This window comes from Haliotis asinina, chromosome 12 (assembly GCF_037392515.1).
Source record: "Haliotis asinina isolate JCU_RB_2024 chromosome 12, JCU_Hal_asi_v2, whole genome shotgun sequence".
Taxonomy (NCBI): domain Eukaryota; kingdom Metazoa; phylum Mollusca; class Gastropoda; order Lepetellida; family Haliotidae; genus Haliotis; species Haliotis asinina.
Genome location: NC_090291.1, coordinates 32,392,719 through 32,400,129, shown reverse-complemented (window position 1 = coordinate 32,400,129; position 7,411 = coordinate 32,392,719).

The window sequence follows — 7,411 nt, the reverse complement described above, 5'->3', positions numbered from 1 at the left end:
CCCAGCTGAAAAACGTCATGGCCGTACGATGTGAGCGCGAAGTGTCAACGGCTTGGATTTTTGTTCATGGTTGCAGTTGCTCACTAACTGCCAGTGCGGTGATAGAGCGGTGCTTAAATGCTGGATGCGACGTCAAACATCATTCACTCACTAACTACGTATTACTGATTGGAAGATATTGCCAACCCCTTGCATCAACAGTGTGCTCTAAGTGGTGGCGCTCAACTGCTCACTATGATAATACCGAGATCTGTGGAGATCAGACAAATTGATTTTGTGGTAATAAAACGTCTTTCGGTTATAACAGAAAATTAGAATACTCAAATTTCAAAAGGTAAGTAGGTTGTTACTTCTGATGGTTACCCTGCTGACTGCTTTTGCGTCTTTTGAAGTTTATTCCATGTGACATTATCTCAGAAATTGTTGTCTATTTGATTCAGCGCAAAGAGTGCAGGTGTACATTTCATCTAGATCATACTGACTTTGAGATGGTATAAGAACGTTGTTTTGAATGAAGCGTTGTCAGGTAGCATCTGTGAACAACTTCACTATTTATTAAGCACTAAGTGCTTTTTACAAAATGTTCACGTTTCTTTTGTGTGTGACTGCGCGTGCTTATAATTAAAGGAAAGTGGACAAATTATTGTGTTTAATGTTAAATAATTCGCATTCTATTGCTATGGAGATATGATTTTGTGTTTGCTGAATATTCAGATGTGTTCCAGCTTAATTTAATATTAATTCATATAGGTAGTTTACAGATATTTGTTAAGAGTTCTTTAACAATATATTAATAAGGCATCACTGTGGTGTAAGTGAAGTGAGTCTATGGCCAGCAGGACGCTGGGACTCCCCCTTCTCTCAACAATGACGAACTGTTCATGAACCGGTGACGTGTATCTTTGCTCATATAGCCAATAATACATTAACAGGGTAGTGTCATATACCAATAAACAGTACAAATCAGAGAAAACACATCACCAGCAGCTGAATATCACACTTAAAAAAAATAAAAATACGCGGATCCTATTGTAAAGATATATGATGTCGTAAAATGCAATGAAACGTTTTGCTAAAGGCTATAACCCTTATGTTCAGTTCACCACATGGGAATGAAGGTCATTTCAGGTACCTCCGTCGTGATATTGCTGGAATATTGCTGAAAGGGGCGTAAAACCACACTCACTCACTTATACCATCATATGCAGGCGCCCGGACGAGTGTGGTATTTGGACTTATGACAGTTTTGTAGTGCAAAGTTAAACCTACTGAGATAGTGTACCTCGGTTTAACATGTAAAAGCCACCCAGGAACATTGGAGGGGTTTTAAGCTGGAGCTGACATTTGAGAAAATAATAGAGCGCTACACTAAAGTGTTTTGAAAAGTGTACCCCATCAAGAAATGTCAGACGTTAGGTGTGTTTGTCTTGCAAACGTCGCACTCTTCCCGTTAAGGGTGGTCACCACTGATACCTTCCGGCATGCAGTGTAAACCTTTATGTCTGTACTTCTAATAAAGTGGGGCGGTGGGGTAGCCTAGTGGTTAAAGCGTTCGCTCGTCACGCCGAAGACCTGGGTTCGAATCCCCACATGGGTACAATGTGTGAAGCCCATTTTCTGGTGTCCCCCGCCTTGATATTGCTGGAATATTGCTAAAAGCGGCGTAAAACTAAACTCACTCACTTCTAAAAGTTTGTTGACCTTGTTGTGATTTTATTTAGTAGCATAGAGTTTGGTGTGTCGGAGACACAGACAGAAAGTTTTCCATTTAACTAGAAAGTGCCAATCGTCAGACCCGTCAAACACAAAACAACTGTATCCCTTCCCACGTATTGTCCTACACTGAAACCACTTTTAAGAGTTGAATGATCAGCTTGTGCACCCAACTGATTAATGTGAAAGTGGCCCCGACAGATCACCCTACCCCTCTGTTTAAACAACTATATCGATGAAACACAATAATCTGATTGCTAAATTGCTGAATTTTTCTTATACACCACTCTCTGACTAGGAGTAATCTAATTAGTTCCAAGGCATGCGAATCGCTCAACAAGAACGATTTCCATCTATCATTTCTCAATTTTACCCGATCGAATATTTAGATTGCTCATTCTGGACATGCGATTTTCAACATCGTTAGTTTATTTAGCGGCTATTTGGATCCCCCGTATGTCAATACCAAGCAGAAACTACTTCTAGGAGTTTGGATTAATGAAAGTGGGAGAAAGTAAGAAAACTTTGACGTCGAGGCTAGCACGAGCCGCCGGTCAAGGTGGTGAAGGGGTCGAGAGTAGCGCCATCGAACATGGAAACCCTCTCTCCCAAAATGCTCTCACATTTAATTGGTATCTTCTTTTGTTTGGACGTTACATAGATCAACGGGAATTTGAGTATTTATTGGGAGTGCCATTTTTTACATTGACGTGATAGTTTTTTGAATATCCAGAGAACATATTCAGTACTTCTAATAGAAACTAAAAGGTTTTTTAGCCTCTGCGCACGTGTTCCTGATCCCAGGGCGAATATACCGATCGCGAGAAGATCAACGGTATATGCATTTTATCATTTATTACACCAGAATCTAAATGGAATAAAATTAAACATAGTTCAGTCTGATTCTTGATACGCTTGGACAGTTTGAAAATTAAATAATCAATTGTTCCTTGCCGCGGATGTGGTGTGAAAAATCTAGGCTGTGCAACTTTAAATTACCAAAGAAAACATATTTTCCCGCTGTTGTGACTTTTATTTCATGCACACAGACATATCCATCATGTTGCTCATGACTACACAATCCTTTACGTGATTTTACATCATGATTCCTTAGCGGAAACAAATGTATCTGGTCAGGGAAAATTGATCAGCAACAGCAGCAGCCTCATCTGTCAGTGGCATGGGAAAAAACAATGGAATCAGTGAAAACAGAGATGATACAGAGGTGATAAAGGTGATTAAGTGACTTGATTCTGTACCGATTCATTGTGAAGAGAGAAATTCAATAAAGAAATTGAAATATACGGTCAATTCTGGCTTAAGGAGCATACTTTCAATGCCTTTTAGAACTTTTTTATGTGAGTATGGCGGTTTTAGCGGATAGTAAAACTACAAGGGGGATATTTTGGGAACTTCAGGGACATTTCGGGACATTTTTAGTGAAGGATACGCTCAGGTACTTGCGACCAACGGATATCATCACTATTTTAGTAGTGCTTTAAAAACACGAGCTAAGCTGTGTACAATATGTTCTATTTTCAACAGAAAATTCCAGTTGATACTGCAATGGTCTCGCTGATCCTATTTATATCTAAGTGGTATTTTACCTTAACTAATAAGTTTGTTATTTCGACACCAGTGAGTGATTATGGTTTTACGGTGCGTGTGGCAATGTTTCAGCACTATACCGTCCTAAATGGGTTTCACACAATGCACCCATGTAGGGAATCGAATACGGGGCTTCGGCGTGACGAACAAACGCTTTAACCACTAAGCTACCCTTCCGGCCCAAGTCTGACCAGAAGTGTAGTCAATGCTGCAATGCCACTGTATAAGCGTTCGGGGATGTAAATTGCCAGGTGAAAGAAAGTGTATGTTATATTTTGCGAAACATATTTACATTAACAAAGCGTTACCTGACTGAAAGCAGTAGTCAAAGCGATGCATACCAAAGGTCCTTGCATAGTTACATCTGATTACGCCAGAAAAGACGTAGACATGTACACTCCCACACAATTAAACCACGCACGCACGCACGCACGCACGCACGCACGCACGCACGCACGCACGCACGCACGCACGCACGCACGCACGCACGCACGCGATCATGTAATAGCAGACATATGCTATATCTATTAACTGTATGAACAATATAAATTTTCCGTAGATAATATGTCCTCGCGTTCGGGCAGATGGCCACTGTGCTTGTGATGGGTCGGAATACCTCTGCGTGAGGTATCGTGTCTGGTATCAACATTATTTGACAGGATTCATAAGACTTATCTGTATGAATTAGTGAATGGACGCGTGAGATGCGTTTTACGCTGCGTTTAGCAATATTACAACATAATCACGGTTGGATACATCAAAAATGGTCTTCACACCAAGTACCCATGTGGGGAATCGAAATCGGGTCTTCGGCGTGACGAGTGAACACTTTGACCACCTGGCTACTCCGCCGCTCCAATGAATGAATGAATGAATGAATGAATTAATGAATGAATGAAAATCTTGGCACTGTCAGAACGGTCATGCTCATCATCAGATCAGGGCCTTTGCCCCTCCACACGCGCCCCAGACAGCGAATAGTACAGCAACCAGAAACAGTGCCTTGGCAAATCTATAGACACATTCCCACCCTTTACCAAGGGTGCCAGAAAGGTTGTGTTCCTGAGAGCAAACCCGTGTAGAGGTATTCTCACAATGTCGGACAAGAGATTGAGAGGTCAAAAGTCAAAGGCAATGCGGAGTCGGACAACAAGATTCTTGCCGAATATTTGCCACGGGTTTCCTGAAAACTGTCTGTCACACGTTTGTGAAAGTGGACGTAGATTTCAACGAAACAAATGATTTCAAAGTCTTGAAAAAGGACAAGATCAAGCCTTTTGGCTTGGATACGCCTGAGGCAAATCCCCAACTTTATTTTCATTTTACTACACTCCCTAGACATATTCTGGATCGAACCATGAATGGACTTAGGCCCAAACCACAGGCATGCCACGTAACATCATGTTACGTACGATACGGTGTGACAGCTCTGGGCATCCACTGACAAAGTGTTAGAAAGTCTCATTCAGTTACTCGCATTCGCCTCGTTTGTACCACTCGAATTTGGAGGAACTGATCCTCAGCAGCAAACATCGCGTACTGTTCCACTCTCCAGGCTAGCCGAAATCATCCATGTGCAAGACTGTGTGTGGCATTTTAAACAATGCACACAAACTACACTACACAAAGCTCTGCACTGCCTAACACAACACTACGGTACACTGCACTACACTACACTACACTACGCTATTCTACACTACGCTACACTATTCTACACCACGGTCGACTGCACTACTCTACACTACACTACACTACACTACGCTACACTACAGTGTTCTCTGCTACTCTACACTGCACTACGCTACGATACACTACATGGTTCTCCACTACTCTACACTGCACTACGCCACGCTACACTACACTACTCTACACTGCACTACGCTACGCTACACTACAGTGTTCTCTACTACTCTGCAGTACACTACTCTACACTGCACTAGTCTGCACTACACTACGCTACATTACACTAGGTTATGATATACTGCGCTACTCAGCACTACACTACGCTACATTTCTTTGCTGTACTCTACGATGCAACGATACACAAACATAGCATCATTCTCCTCCGCGCTGCATAAAAATGCAACACAACGGAACGCTACACCACACCACACCACACCACACCACACCACACCACACCACACCAGGCTACATTGCATTGCTGTAGTCTACGATGCAACGATACACAACACAGCATCGTTTGTTTTCTGCGCTGCACAAAAACAAAAAAAGCAACGCAAGGCAACGCAACGCAACACTGAACTACACTACTCGAAAGTGTTTTGTTCAGTGTTCAGATATGCTTCATATTCTGGATAACGGCAACCAAGTAAACCCACATGGGAAATCAAATCTTATACAAACATTATTTCATTCTTCACAACTTGATTTCTTCAGGAACAGTTAAACAGAGTGAATATAATTAGCAAAAACATGAATTAATAAATGTTGCTTTAGAAACAGCCCCATCACGGTATCTGTCGCTTTGAAAAGTATAATGACCTTATAATGAAAGAGACAATTTGCAATATTTCACGCATCGCCAGTAAGAAACATCCAGGCTGTTATGAATATTTCATCATGAAGTTGGGCGTAACACTCACGCAAGGAGCGGGAAAAAACAAGTTAATTTCGATGCAAGAGAAATATTTTTCGGATTAAATTTAGCGACTTCGTTTCTTTGGTGTTGAAGATAAAAGAGTAAAGAGGGTTATATTAAACACATTGAACTGAGACACTGGCGCTGGATTTGTCAGCTGCTCGTTTATTTACAAATGTTATTTTTCATTTTTGCATCAGGAATCGCATAATCAGATATTGCCATATTGATGCTTTGACCATGTGACAAGGAAGCGAGGCCAGATTTTTAAATTATTTCTTCACTCCAGGCTTATGCAATTTAGTTTACAACTTGAGACATAATTTTCGGTCATCTGTTAAGAATGTTTGCAGGAAGCATCAATCATAAATTAACTACCTTCGTCAAAGACAGGCATCCAAGATGACTGAGATGATGGTAGTGTTCCCTGTCCAGGCAGCTGATTGGCTGTAATTAAGCCCATATATCCCGCCTATGAAAAATGATTGACATTTGGAGATGCTGTTCCGGGGCGGTCTATATTTGTAAGATCTTCTCACGGTGCCATGTTCCACTTGCATAACCTCCACAGATGTTTAGTGTTTTGTTGATAGGGCATATTTTATTGGACAACAGAGCCTGAGAACATTACTGTTTGTTTTCAGATCTTTTACTGATTAGCTTCGTTAAAACAAGCCCTCCTTTGACCTGTTCAATGGCTATAAGCACGCAACATGTCTGGGGAAGCTATGTGTATTTTGGGCTCAGGATTCCATCACAGCGATCCGTCTCTAATCAACTACTCGCAAATCATTAAGAAAAAAAATATATGGTGGTCCTTCTGAGGTCATGCCCTAGACAATAAACATGGCGGTAGCTGACGTCATTAGAGTTGACGTTAATTCCGCGAGATTTTCGCGGAGAGGTGTTAGCCCTAAGGTTCACGTGTCTTCATCAATAATAACGACACTCGTCACATACATACTATCTGGTGCGGGACACGATGCATAAATATTTCAGGCTATTTTCAGTCTCTGTGTACCTATAGGTTGACGTAGGATTTATACGTTTTTCATTCACGTTTGAAATATTGTACATGTGTAATCAAAGATGTCATTAATCATGGCAGCCAGTTGGGATGGTGGGATGATAATGCTTCATCTTATTTGAGCTATGATGAAGTTAGGTTTGGGTTTGAGATATTGATGCGGTGGATTATTTTCGAGCTGGTGTTGTCGACACAGTGGATTAAATAGGTGAGTGATTATTTCCGTAACCGACTAAGTTGCAGTCCTGCGAAGAGGGACCACAATGTGCTTGATCCACACACACAAGATCGATACACGCATTAACGACCGTGATGAATCCTTATATACAGAAAATATCGCGCATATATACATGACATTTAATTCACATTGTCAAAATGAGAAGCCTGTGTTATAATTTGAACCCTTTCGACCACTTGAAATGTCAAAACATAAAGTTGTCCAAACCTTGAAATGTTCGCAGACA